Consider the following 14,799-nt stretch of genomic DNA (forward strand, 5'->3'; position numbering starts at 1 on the left):
CAGGAAGAGAATAAAGTGATGATGGAAGATGGGGAATCAGAGAGGACAGTTATTTGTTTGTTCATGTATTTATTTCTTTTTACTTTCTGGCCATGCCATGAGGTCTGTGGGATCTTAGTTCTCCCACCAGGGATGGCACCTGTGCTCCCTGCAGGGGAAGCTGGAGTCTTAACTGCTGGACTGCCAGGGAGGTCCCAAGAGAAAAATTATTTAGGTAGAGTGTCCTCTCTCTTGAGCTAACACTTACAAAGCCCTTCACTTCTTCACAGATAGAAAACTTCAGCAGAGAAATAAGATAGCAATAAAAACTCCAGAAGTATTTATTAAGTACCTCCTATGTGCTTCACGTTGTGGACCTAGAATTGAACAAGACTGGAAAATTCCGAATGTCATGAAATTTACATTCTAGAGTATGTGGGACACAAAGACAATAGAGAACTACCAAGAATTTTGTAAAAGATGATTAAATTAGAAGATGAAAAGTGCTGTGGGATAAAACAGACTTGAGTATCTGGGTGGTAAAAATGGGGCTGGGACATTGTCATAGTTTTAAAGGGAGGAATCAGTGTATGTGTCATTGGGAAGGTGACATCTGAACAAACCATTGAGGGAGATGAAGGAGAGAGCATGCAAGGTATGTGCAGTAAGAACAAACTTTAGGGCAAAGGAACAGCTGGTGCAAAGGCCCTGGGGTAGAAATGTGCCTGGCATCTCTGTGGAACAGTGAGGAGGCAGATATGGCTGGATCAGAGCTGGGAAGATGTGAAAGGCTAGCAGGTGAGATCAGACAGATAATGGGCCTTGAGCAGGGCTTGGCAGGGGCAGCATCATGCCTCTGTTTTAAAGGTCAGAGCAAAAATGGTGAATCTTTCTCTAGAAAATTTTAACCCAACACAGGAACAGAAGATGAGTTCCAGAGAGTTCCTATTGGAGACAAGTCAATAAAATTGACCCAAGAGCTAAAGAGCCACTGTTCTTGCAAAGAAGTGACTCAATGGAGGTCTGAGAAATTATACTGTAACTAGATCTGTTTCTCTGGGGAAGGTTGGGGGGAAGCTGGATGCTAAAGGCATGAAAAGGACCTGGCTTGGAACTGCTGGGTGATCCAGGCCCACAGTGGTCTCTGACAGGCGGCAGACTGCACACACAAAAGCACACCCCCACCCGTGTGGCCTGCGGACACACACACCTTGCTGCTCACGTGTCAGTGTCGGACTGTGTGTTTGGTGGGAGCTTTAAAGTGGATTTTTCTTTTTCTGGCTCAAGAAAACACACCTCTCCTAGCATGGGAGGCAGTTGCCAAGACAGCAGCTCTCCAGGCACCATGAGCATCTGTTTCAGAAGCAGTGAACGTCCCTTGCAAGACGGGTGACTCCAGAGCACTGCTCCCCACGTAGAATCTGCTGCAGGAGGCTGGTTGGCCCTGGGCTGAGAATAAGTCCCCAGGAGCTTGGAAAGAAGAGACATGGGTAGCTGTTTTTGAGTCTCCTGCCGTGGGCGCAGGGAAGATGTTTTCTCTCTTCTGGTTGCTGTAGACGGTCAGGGAAGGATGCTTCTGACTGTTTGCCTGTGGTTGCGCTGTGTACCCACCCAACATCAGCCTCAAAAAGCAGCTGGGTGGTGCTTTAGCACCATGGGCTCCTGAAATCCGAATCAGCCTACGGAATCGATTTTATCAGCGTCTTTCCCCAGCACCTGCTGGATGCGGGGGCGTGAAGTGCTTTTGAGCTGAGCACACAGGGCCAGTCTGGGGCTTTGGTATCCCTCAGCCCAGCACAGCCTCACCATAATGTCTAGGACAAGGAGAGAGCTGCCTTTGTCCTCCTCTCCGTCTTTTAGGCTTGTGGAGGTTATGTGCCTGCCCCAGCGTCACCTAGCTGGTGAAAGGTGGAGGGAATGTTCCAGATCTTGCCTCTCGATAGTGTCATCTTCAGGGCTGGTGTCTGAGCCCTGGAACAAATGCACCTCTGTCCAGACAAGCATCTGGGCCATTGCCACTCCCAGGGTGTGCTGTGTCCACTGTCAGCCGAATCCAGAAAAGGAGGATCTGGGCTTTGCCTCTGGGGAATTACGGCCTGTAATAGAAAAGAATCTGAAAAAGAAGGTATTATGGCCGTCAAAACATTCGTTCAGGTTTTTCCATGACAAAATATGTATGTACACACACACACACACACATATATCACTGATTCAGTTTGCTGTACGCCTGAAGCTAACAGCAATATTGTAAATAAACTACATTTCTATAAAAATATTATCAAAACCTAAAAAAGATAAGATAAACTTACAAAATCAGAGGTTGTGCCCCAAGTGGAAATACACACTTAATGACTTTATCACCCTGCATTCTGAATGACATCGCTCTTTTCTGAAATTGTATCCACCCACTCAGTCCCAAAGGATCAAGGTATTCCACCCTGGAGGATGATGCTAGTGTGTCCTGAGATTGTGGAAACCAAATATTTAATAGTAATGACATTTTAGGAGCCTACTAAATGTTTGGAATTATGTTGACCCCTTAACTCATATTATCTCATTAAAATAATATATATTCATATTTTATTATTGTAAAGATACCAGCCTAATGTTTTTTAGTGTTAGTCACTCAGTCGTGTCCAACTCTGTGACTCCATGGACCTACCAGTTTCCTCTGTCCATAGGATTTTCCAGGCAAGAACACTGGAGTGGGTTGCTATTTCCTTCCCCATGTTTATTGAGCACTTAAAGTGTGCCAGGCAACACTCTAAACCCTTCAGGGGTGTTGGCCCTTATAATCCTCAGCATCTATTTAGAAGTACAATTATTGTACCCATTTTACAGAAGAGGAAACTGTGGTAGAGAGAAGTGCTCAGAGTCACAGAGATAAGGTGAAATGGAAGTGGCCTTCAAATTTTGGCTTGTAGACTTGAGAGCTTGGGCTGCCTTTTCCCGTTGTACCAGCGCTTCTCAGAGCTCACGTGAGTGTTTGAAAACACCTGGGGAGTGTTTTAAAACCTCACATGCCACTCTCTCCTCTCAGAGATTCTGTTTCATTGGTCTGGGGAGGGGAGGGCCCAGGCATCAGTAACTTTGTTGTTCTAGCTTTAATAGCTTTTCTGTTGTGATTACAACATGCATGAAAAAAAGGCATAAGACAAATTTACAGCTTACGAAGTTAATATAAAGGCAGCAACTGTGCTGCCACCCAGATAAGGGCATTGCCAACCTCAAAGCCCCTGCACTGCCCCTTTCCACTGGCACCCAGACTGTCCCCCAAAAGTAGCCATTACCGTGACTCTGGCAGGAATCAGTTTGTTTTTCTTTAGTCTTTTAATACTTAAGCATTCTTCCCTAAACACTATGGTTCCTCTTTACCTGCTTTGACTTTATGTCACTGAACCGTGCTGCTGCTAAGTCGCTTCAGTCGTGTCCAATTCTGTGCGACCCCATAGACGGCAGCCCACCAGGCTCCCCCGTCCCCGGGATTCTCCAGGCAAGAACACTGGAGTGGGTTGCCATTTCCTTCTCCAATGCAGGAAAGTGAAAAGTGAAAGTGAAGTCACTCAGTCGTGTCCGACTCTTAAAGACCCCATGGACTGCAGCCCACCAGGCTCCTCCGTCCATGGGATTTTCCAGCAGGAGTACTGGAGTGGGGTGCCATTGCCTTCTCCACACTGAACCGTAGAGAAGGTGTTATTCTGTATTAGGCTCTTTCCTTCAGCTGGATGTTTGTGAGGTTTCTCCGTGCCCTTAGGTGTCACTTGAGCTCATTCATTTGCATCATTGTGTGGTGTTCTACTGTGTGACTTTAGCATCAGTCACCGCTGGTAGACTTTTGCGTTGGTTTCTAGACTGGATTATTACAAGCAAGGAATATACAAGAAAAGTTAGGAATTTTCTTGTATGTGCTTTTTGGTGCATGTATGTACCTGTGTTCGCATGGTCTGTAGCAAGGAGTACAATTATGGGCTCCAGGGTCTTTGTCTTCAAGTGTAACCCCTAATGTCTTCTTCCCAATGCAGTTGTACCAGTTTGTACTCCTGGCAACAGTTCCTATTATCACCCATTTTTAATTGTAGCTGTTCTGATGGGGCTGTGGCTCCAGCTTGTATTTCTCTGATGGCATATGGGGTTGCTCCCTTTTCACTTGGCTAATTGCTGCTTGGACGTCTTCTTTGAGGCATGGGCACTCCAATTTCTACATCACTTTCCCATTAAGATGCCTACTTTAAAAAATATTCTGGATAAAAGCCTTGTATTAATTATATGTGTAGCAAATATTTCTCTCTTAATGGTTTTGTTGCTATTGTGTTCTTTTGTGAGCAAAGGTTCTTTATTTTAATGCAGTGAAATTGATAAATTATTTCCTTCATGAAAACACCATGAAGATTGCTCCATTATTTTCTTCCCTAAGTTTTATTGGTTTACCTTTCATTCCAAGGTCTAGGATCAACATGGAATTAATTTTTGTGTATAGTGTAAAGTAGAGATCAAGTTTCATTTTCTTTTTAATTGACACCAGATTTTTTAAGGAATATAGCTCAAAAAATCTGTTTTTATCAGCTTATGTATTAGTATTTATTTGAATTCCCCAGCAGAGTCCAAATTATAGCCTAGAATGAGAACTACTACTCTGTGCTTAAAATCATGTTTCTTGTGGGACATTTGGGAAAAAGTATAACATCTCAAAGAAGAACATAAAAATCTCTACCTAATCCCAGAAGAAACCAAATGCATTAATTTCATGAAGACAGCTCTCCTGTCTATTTTATTTAACAATACCTGAAACCAAGCCAGATACTTAATAGATACTTCATCAATATTTTTTGAAAGAAATAAAGAGTAAATGAATGAGTGAAAGCTTTTTTTAAAATCTCCTTCCATCTTTTTTGGTCTTTGCATATTTGTACAGATTTGGGTCATGCTGTACATGCTATGGGCAACATGATTTATCCACCGAACAGTAGGTCTTGCTTATTTTCTAATATTAATTTGTTTTCTAATCAATGATTTTTAATGGCTATCTGGTATTTCATTATGTGTGGAATGTTTTAAATCAGTGTCCTGTTGTTGAACTTGTGCATTACTTCCAGTTTTTAATTAGTACAAATAACTTCCTTCATCCTGAAGTCCTCATGTGCTTTCCAGTTATTATCTTCAGAATGCAACCCTAGGAGTAGATCACAGTGTGAATATTTATAAGTGTTTTTAAACTTATTATCAAATTGCTTTAACATTTTTTTAATCAATTTAAATTACTCCAAGCAAATGATGGCAATGACTCTTTCTCAGAATCTTCAAAAATACTGTTTCCCAGAATCTTCAAATAGACTTGTACCATCATTTTTTTTTTTTTTTCGATCTGGGCTAATTTGATGGATAAAACATCGTATCCCATATTTACTTTAATTTTCAATTTATTTTGAGTGAATTTGAAAAGGCTATCTGTATAATTCTTTATGGTTTCTTTTTTTAGCTTATTAATATGAGTTTTTTTTTATTATTAAGGGCAGTATATCTTTTGGTTATCAGATATATTGCGAATATATTTATCAAATGGTAACTTTTCTTTAACATTTATTGTTTTTTCTTCTTGTAAAGTTTCACATTGTTAAGTACAGAATCTGTCTTATCAAGCTTTTGTGTTATGTGTGTGTGTGACTTGATCTTTAAATTTCTGCCTCCTAAAGCCTTACCTATGTTGTCTTAGTGGGACTGTCTTTAGGTTTGCAATATTAAGTAAGATGTTTCCTATTAATTTCAAATTCATTTACTGCCTTGACAAATTCTTTCAATGCTACTAGTTAAAGAAAACAATAGGAACAGATATAAAGCTTGGTCAGTTGCCATTGGTCATCTGTGAAGATGATTATATGGATTTTCCCCTTTGACTTATTAATGATGACTCCCATTAATAACTTTTCTAATGGCAGACTCTCTCTCATGTTCTTGGCACAAAGGCTGTACTATTTTGGGGTGTGCTGAACATAATGTCCAATTAGGACATAATAAGTTTTGTTCTTTTAATGTGCCGCTTGAGTCTCCTGCTAAGATTTTATTTAGGATTTTTGCTTCTGTACGTATTTGCAAGAATGCTCTTTATTTTATTTTTGTTCATTTTCAACACGATGCTGTGCTTTCTGAAATGGATTGGGAGAACTTTCATTCTCTCCTGAGAGCTGAGGAATGAATCACGAGGCATTCCTTAATGGTTTAAAAGAACTTGTAACTTTTTATTGTAATCTCTGCTGTGATGAGTTTTTAAATATCTTGAACTAATTTTGGTAATTCATATTTTTCCCTTAAAATCACCATCTATTTCATCAACTTTTAAAATGTTAATAGCACAGAACTATATATAAAATGTATTTCTGTGATTTAAACATGTTTTCTGTGCTCATAAATGCTTTCTATTAAAAGTTTTGTCTATGTTTAACCAGCTTTTCAATTTTTGGTTTTCACTTTTACTCTTAATTTATGCATTTATATTTTTAATTCCATTAAGCTGTTCCATATAGTTTAAAAAATTTTAGTTGCAAGCTCATTCCATTTATTTTAATCTAGCCTCCTCCAGTATTAACAACATTTAAGGCTATACATTTTCCTCTGAGGGCAGCTTTGGCTACTACCCTTATATTCTGATATGAGGTGTGCTCATTATCATTTTATTTTCAATCAGACAATATGCTTCCCTGAGAAGATATCTATTAAAATCACCTAATGGATATTTTTAGATAATATAAGCAAGCCAATAGCTTCCGCTCCCACCCCCAGCCCCATCCCAGAGTTCTGTATTTTTCCTTTCACTTTGTCACTTTTTTAAAGGTATACTTCTGATAGATAGCAAATGGTTAGATTTGGTATTTTTCTTTTACCCTCAGAGTATTTTAAAGATGTATGAAATGAGTTGCCAGTCCAGGTTCGATGCACGATACTGGATGCTTGGGGCTGGTGCACTGGGACGACCCAGAGGGATGGTATGGGGAGGGAGGAGGGAGGAGGGTTCAGGATGGGGAACACATGTATACCTGTGGCGGATTCATTTTGATATTTGGCAAATCTAATACAGTTATGTAAAGTTTAAAAATAAAATAAAATTTAAAAAAAAAAAAAAAATAAAAAAAAAAAAAAAAAAAAAAAAAGGAAAAAAAAAAAAAAAAAAAAAAAAAAAAAAAAAATAAATCTGTTTGCATTTACCAGTATTGTACATTGGGTTGTCTGTCATCGTTCCCATCTTGTTTTATTCTTGCCTTTGTACATTATATTTCCTTGCTGTTTCCCTGGTATTCCAATTTTTGTTGTTGGCCTAGCTCTGCACTCCTTTTACTCTAAGGTGGGTCCCTTGGTCTGACATGATGTTATGTGGGATCGGATGCTGGTCAATCAGACATGCTGTAAGTTCTTTAATAATGAGGCTGAGGCCCTGAGGGCAGGATAGATATACCCATACTCAGAGTATGTATCTATTCCTGCTAAATGGAATGGCTGTCCATTCTGAGTAAATGGCTACCATGTATCCCCCTTGCCTCCCAGTGGCTGGTGGATCTTCTCAAATGCTGGTGGTGTATGGGGGTCTCTGTGTTGGTTTCTCCCTTGGCAGGTTGCATCCCTGGGAAGCATACTCTGAGAAGGATATTAGCCTGCAGAATGTCTATAAGGGAATGCTCTTGAAATTACCATCTGTGGAAAGAAAAAGAAAGAAGTGTCCTTGAGCAGGTGGAGAAGTAGGGGCCTCGGTTCTTTTAATCTTTCACCGAACACGGCCTCTGTGCTTGTGTGCTTATTAAGTTGTCTCCAACCTGGAATCGCAAAAATGCCATCACATGACTGCCAACTGTTTATTTTCCTTCTGCCTGCTCTCTGATTGGAGTCACTCATTCATTCTTTTGTTCCTTCTTCTTTTGAAACATGCTGTGTTGAGTCTCCACTGGCCACAGTGCTGGGTGATGCACGCACAGAGGTAAGCCCGCCATGGAAGCCCACGTGGATGAGGAGACAGACGTGGAAGTAGTAGCCTGTGGTGGGCATGCGCCGGGGAGATAGGTCCCTGAGTGGGGAGCAGGCCTTAGGGAAGAAAAGCCTTTAGAAGGTGAGCTCTGATTAGGGATTTGAAGGATGCATGGGAGTTTGTCGGGTGACACATCCAAGCTCTTGAACCGATTTCAAGTCTCCCTGGTTGGGCTTTTTCTCTCATCAGGGAAGCTCAACAAAGTCCTTCACAGGGACCATAGTTAATGCCTAATGCAGAAACACTGTAAATATTTTTCCTCTGCTCACTCATTTAATCCTTATCTTTCAGAGGAGAAATGAGGCCCAGGGAGGTTGCAGGGTTGGCCCAAAGTCACACAGCCCGGAAGCGGCTGAAGCACTGTTTGGTTCCCTGTCTGGTGAGACTGAGACGGAAAGCTGGAGCGGAGGCTCAGAGACCGATCTGGGTCATATTGGAAAACAGACAAGAGCCGTCTCTGGGTTCTTCTTCCTCCAGGAGCAGCTCTTCCTTCCCCAGCCCACCCGCCGATCCCACCCACCAGGGCCTCTCTTTGTATCCCTGCACGTGCTGTCTGTCAGCACCAGCGTAGACACCGTGGGCAAGAGAGATGGACAAGGTGTTGGTTCCTGCCAACACCTGTTGAAACAGTAAGGAAAACTTTATTCGAAGGGATTTCAGTAGGAAAGAGAGATGGGGCTAAGCTCCGAATGAATATAAGTAGAGGGAATTCCTGGCAGGCCAGTGGTTAGGACTCCACACTGGGGTGTACTGCCAAGTACACAAGTTTGATTCCTGGTCAGAGAACTAAGATTCCACAAGCTGTGCAGTGCAGCCGAAAAAAAAGAGAAGTGGGGCTTTATAGCCAGAGGAGGGGCTGGGATGGAAAATTACTAGAAGAAGAAGGCATCAGAGATAGGGAGATTCTTGCTAAACCCACCCAACAAGATTCTTACCAAAGGCAGACAGAAAACTTAGACATCAAAAGTAGGGGATGAGAACCTTGATCAGGTATCACGAGTCGGGGGGGCCCTTGTTAAACACAGGCTTAAAGAAACTCAGCAGGTTTCTTTACTAAGACCAGGCTGGGCAGGCCGAAGGCTGGACAGAGGTCAAGGTCCAGGGGCTAGCCAGACTCAAGTCTGGTCAAGGGGGGTCTTTGTCACTAGTGGGTGTCATTTGACAAGCAGCTCAGTAGGTTCATTGAATGCATGAATGCAAGGATGCTGTGCTGTCTCAGTCCTGAGTGAGTGGATGTGAGTGTGGCCTCCACCCTCCTTCTCCTCGCCTCATCGCCCCTCCTGAGCCTCAGGCCCTCGCTGACCTCTACTGTCCACTCCGTCCCCCTCCAGCTTCCTGCAGGCTGTCAGTGTCCACATCTCCCTCCCCACCCTGGCCCTATCACCATGACAATCCCTCACGCTGCAAATACAACACGCTGTGCGAGTCATTTTGTTTTTGCTACAAAATGTATGTGGCTCCCCAGCCCCCACGTGCCGTGTTGCCTCTGCAGCAGTTGGAGTCGTTACCCTATAACGTCACTTCCCTTCTGCCTCCACCCCCACCTGCCTTGTATCCTCATAGACCAGGTCAGCACCTGGTCTCCAAAGAAAACTTGCTGGATATCTGGGCAAAGAGGTCAAGGATGGTTTGGGGATGGGGTGTTTTTAGCTGTGCACTCTCAGAAGACAAGGGGTTAGATTTTTGTCTGTTTGGAAGGAGGGAGATATAGGAAGAACTCAGTGCTTCTCATGAGGATGCTCTGGGTATGGAACCAGACTTGGTGCTTTAGAGACCCTGAGTTGTTTAATCTTCCCAGCAGCCCTCCAAGGCAGGTACTTGGTGTAGTCCAGTTCATAGACAGGAACACCAAGGCTCAGAGAGGGTAAGCAACTTACCCCAGGGAGCCAAGCTGAGAAGTGGCAGAGGCAGGATCTGGGTGCAGCCCATGAGAGCCCCTGGGCCTAGCTCTTCTGCAGGATCAGGGTACCAAGGATGCATGATGGCCTGTCCCCTGCCACCCCCCTCCTAGCCTTGCCCCCAGCGCCTCATGTAGTAGCATGTCTTTCCTCTGAAGCCTGGCCCGCTGTCTATCTCGTTTCAAAAAGCCTGATGCTCACAGTGAGGTGGTTCGAAACCCTGTAAGATGTTCTGGTATGTGAATTAGATCTCAGCTCTAAAGCTGTAATTTTTAAATCCTGTAGTTTTGAAATGATGCATTCCGGCACCCCCCACCCCTCCACATGGCGTTGGTCGTTATTGAATGTGACTGGGATGAGCTCCCTGCTGGCCGCCACAGCAGAGGCCCTATGGGGGCGGGGGAATGATGTGCTGATGCATTAGGACTTGGCTGCCCAGCTCTGTAGGTGTCTACTCACGTGCCTGGATGTTCTCGCTCCGGGTCTGGCGTTTGGCTTAGCCCGACCACAGTCAGGGCGCACCTAGACCTCTCCTGTCCTCCACTGTGAGTGAGGGATGGTGTCTGGCTCCTGGGCCCCAGGCCTGGGTTGAGGCTCACAGATGCTGGTTTTATCTGCGCCCCCTACATCCACCACTAGGATGTCAGCACTGTGAAGCCAGCGTCTGCCTCTTTGCCCACTGATAGAGCCCACAAACCTGGATGCCCTGCACATAGTAGATGCTCCATAAACACTTGGTGGATGAGGGAATTTCAGCTATAGGCTGACTGGGACATAAGCAGGAGGGAGCCCAACAAAGCATCTCCATCTATAGAAGAGGTCTCTCTTCTGCCAGCATAACAGCCCTGGCTCTCGGAACATCTTGGAGTCCTGTGGCCTGGGAGCCCTAGCACCCTCTGTAAGACATGACTGCACATGTGATCAACACCTCTTTGGGAAGGCCTGTCACTTCCTGGTGGAAATCTGTGCCCCCGATGAATCCAGAATTGTGAGGCTCAGTGAGTGTGTGGATGTGTCTGGTGTGGTTCATTGGTGAGGACTCAGATGGGGAGTTTCTATGCCCACTGGTCCAGGCCCGTGTGGGTGGCTGTCTGGTACAGGAGAGGAGTTCTAGTGTCAGATCAGTCTAGGCTCCTGGCAGCTGTGGGACCTTCAGCAAATGACCTAGCCTGTCTGAGACCCAGTTTCCACGTCTGTAAAGTTAGCAGTCGTAGACCGAGCATGTGAGGGTATTGGGTGGATTAAACGTAAGTAGGTGACTCGTGGGACTTCACTGCTGGGCTAATAGCTACGATTCCGCATTCCCAATGCAGGGAGTCTGGGTTTGATCCCCGGTCGGGGAACTAGAGCCCACATACCACAACTAAGAGGCCCCAGATGCGGCAACAAAGATGCTTCCATCAAAGATCCTCCAACAGAGATCCCTCGGGCTGCAGCTAAGACCTGGTGCAGCTAAATAAATACAAATAAATAAAATATTTAAAAAAATAAGTAGGTAACTTGCTCAGCACACAGAGACTTGATAATTATTAATGCTTTCTGGTGAATATGCTTCTTGACAGCTCTGAATATCCGTCTTTCCTTTGCTTCATTCTCCCTGCTTTACATCTCAATCCTCAATGCAGGTGTGCAGGCACCTTCCCCCTTTGCCAAGTCTTTCTGCTTGCCTTCTTTTTCCATAGCAAGAGGGCATTACTTTTCTGCTCATTTTTCCCTATAAAGCCAAGCTTTGGCTATATGTCATGATAAGCCGGGAAGCTCCCTCCGAGCGCTGGGAGATCCAGGGCTGGTGGATGTGTGTGCCCCAACTCTGTGTGCACAGGGCCTGCCCGGGGGCAGCATGGGCGTTCAGGGATAGTTCCTCTCTGAACATGTGTCTCAGTCAGCTGTAGGACTGCAGTCCCTGGGGAGAAAAGCCAGAAGTCTTAAGTCTGGTGAATGTGGCTGTAATTCCTGCAGCCATGGGTGTGTATGAGTGTGTGTGTGTGTGTTGGAGGGGAGATCCAGGGTGTGTGTGTGTGCAGAGGTCCCTTTGACGTGGGGAAGTGGGCCAGACAGGGGCAGGCTCTTAATCCCCGAGGATGTCTTGTGTGGGCACTGGCCCCTTCTTCATAAGGCCTCTGATGCTGAATTGGATCCACCAAAGTCAGGAAGATCACTTCCTGCCTGAGAAGGTGATCACATGTGTAAAGTGGAGTTGAGATGCTTGTCTCATTCTCATGGAGTGAGTTGCGGGTCTAGAAGGGACCCCTTCTCTGTGGTAGCTGGACACGCTGCCCTGGCCTTGAAATCCCTCCTGATACCTGGCTGTGTGTGATGCAGACAATCCTTTTCATTTCTCTGCTCTTCAATTCTCAACAGTAACAGTGGAGACCCTAGAATTTCTTAAGTAGTTCTTGAATGAAGGAGATAAAGGAGGCAATTTTTTTCTTATGCCCAGCTCAGTGCGTGGCACATAGGAGGTATTCAGTAATCACCGTCTGTATTCTTTTTCATCAAACAAAACATATAGCCATACATCTTTACGTTGTCTTAATTACTATTATCAGTGCTGGTAATAATACAACTCCATGATTTGTTTGGCCTTTATGTAATCATAGGTGGGATAAGCCAAAAAGAACATTTCAAAAAAAAAATGCCAAGATTTCTTTAGGAGCTCCTCAAAAGGATGCCAGGGGAATGTAACGGAGCCCCAGTAGTAATAGCAACTAGCAAATACTTAATTTGGTGTGATATGCTCCTTGTCTTTGTCTCTGGAACAATTAGCTGGATGAAAAAATAGCTGTCTGCCCTCAGAAAGGGAACATAATATGCAATTAAAATTAAGGACTTTCTATCTGAGGGGACCTGTTACATGAAATTATAGGAGGAAGCAATCGAGGAATATTATTGTTTCGCATATTTAGGAATCAGGGTAATTAGAAGATGCCAAACATTGAGGACCAGCTGGAAAAGGGCCCAGGGAAGGGAGAAGTCAGGAAGCCCCCCACCCCGCCTCATCAGGCATGGGACATCCCTGGGGGGTATTTGTGCTACATACAGGAAATAGGATGCCTTGCTGCCGTCATCCATGAGGGCTTGCATCTCGGGGGCTGTGGTTGTGGAGAAGAGACTTAGACTCTCCACAGAATGACCTGGTCTCACATTCTCGTACTTCTGTTGAATTGCTATGTTATTTTTCCCTTCCAAGCTTTGGTTTCCTTCTCATCCAAAAAACAAGAAACAGGCTACTCTCTTTGACAACATAGGCTTGTTGTGAGGTCACAAATGAGATGATACTCATAATTATTGTTCTTATTCAGCCACTAAGTCATGTCTGACTCTTTTTGACCTCATGGACTGCAGCACGCCAGGCTCCTCTGTCCTCCAGTAACTCTAGAGTTTGCTCAAATTCATGTCCATTGAGTAGGTGATGCTATCTAACCATCTCATCATCTGCTGCCCCCTTCTCCTTCTCATACTTATAATAGGTTTCCTAAAGTGCTTGCAAGGAATAAATCTTTAATAGATATTTTTATTATTCTGTTCATAGATGTGATGAGCTGCCCACGCATGACAGAGAAGGTGCAAAGCAAACACTGAAACCAGGCCTCAAGTAGTACCTGTGTCGGTAGGATGCTTCTGGCTATAAGTAAAAGATAGTTCAGCCAAGGGGGCTTACGCACTAGGGTATTTAATCTCTCACAGAACACGAAGTCCTGGCTTAGTTAAGTCATCTGTTCAATGGCTTTATGGTTCCCGTTGTCAGGGGATAAAGAGGAGTTACTGATCAGTAGGCACAGAGTTTCAGTGGAGCAAGGACTAAGCTCTGGAGAGCTGCTTACAACGTGGCACCAGGGGTCAGCCATAATGTATGTTGTGCTACACTCAGTCTCTCAGGCGTGTCTGACTCTGCGATTCCATGGACTGTATGCGCCAGGCTCCTCTGTCCATGGGATTTCCCAGACAAGAATACTGGAGTGGGCTGCCATTTCCTACTTCAGTCAATCTTCCCAACCCAGGGATTGAACCTGCATCTCCTGCATCTCCTGCGTTGGCAGGTGGATTCTTTATCAAAGCACCATCTGGGAAGCCCCACTATATGTGTTCTAAACCTAAAATTTTGTTAAGAAGATAGATCTCAGGGTAAGTGTTCTTACCACAGTAAAATATGATTAAAATTAAACTTATCTCATGTCCCACAAAACCCCCAAACAAAATAATATCAGCCACAAAACTTGATGGGGTTGGAACCAACCTCTTTGGTGTCTGAAAAATCACAGTTACAAAAACAATACGTTTTTCTAGATCAAGTAACTTAAAGAGAGATGGTCCCTTCTCTCTCTCCCTCAGTTCTCAGCATCTAAGCTTCATTGTCTGAAATTCTTCCATTCCTTTCTTCTTGTCCCTCAAATCCCCGAGTTAATGAGACCACACTTGGTGTACCCAGGCCTGGGTGGATTATTGGGAGAACAACTGTGAATTACCAGCATTGTATTTGGAATAGGGCTTCCCTTGGTAAAGAGTCCACCTGTGACGTGGGAGACCTGGGTTGGGAAGGTCTCCTGGAGAAGGAAATGGCAACCCACTCCAGTATTCTTACCTGGAGAATCCCATGGACAGAGGAGCCTGGCAGGCAGTCACAAAGAGTCAGACATGACTGAGCAACTAAGCACAGCACAGCACAACTATATTCAGTGTAAAGTAAAAGGCTGCTGATTGTAAGATAGACCACCAATTAGCCACAACCTTCAAGAAAAGAAATTAGAAATGTTAAATGTACACATCAACGTAAGACATTCTGATTTCGGAAATCCAGTAATGTGAGGAGAAAGGAGTGTGTCTCTCAGAAGGGAGGAATTAGACCTCTGGCTGTCGGAATAGGAATTTGGATGAATGAATTGGAGAGAAAGTTAATTTGGCATGCTGAGCAAG

At 44.2% G+C, this 14,799-nt stretch overlaps 1 protein-coding gene and 1 long non-coding RNA gene across 3 annotated transcripts in view; both read left to right on the top strand.

Annotated features, from left to right (window-relative positions):
• KCNQ3 (potassium voltage-gated channel subfamily Q member 3) overlaps nucleotides 1-14,799 on the top strand; it is a 291,277-nt gene that overhangs the window by 86,033 nt on the left and 190,445 nt on the right. The gene's annotated exons all lie outside the window — the stretch shown is intronic.
• The window catches only part of LOC129626577 (uncharacterized), a 37,664-nt gene that overhangs the window by 22,029 nt on the left and 836 nt on the right, over nucleotides 1-14,799 (top strand). For both annotated transcript variants that reach the window (XR_008702047.1, XR_008702046.1), the window contains exon 2: nucleotides 13,418-13,495. This is a non-coding gene — a long non-coding RNA (uncharacterized LOC129626577). The remainder of the gene's footprint in view (nucleotides 1-13,417; nucleotides 13,496-14,799) is intronic.

Source organism: Bubalus kerabau, chromosome 14 (genome assembly GCF_029407905.1).
Source record: "Bubalus kerabau isolate K-KA32 ecotype Philippines breed swamp buffalo chromosome 14, PCC_UOA_SB_1v2, whole genome shotgun sequence".
Classification (NCBI taxonomy): Eukaryota; Metazoa; Chordata; class Mammalia; order Artiodactyla; family Bovidae; genus Bubalus; species Bubalus kerabau.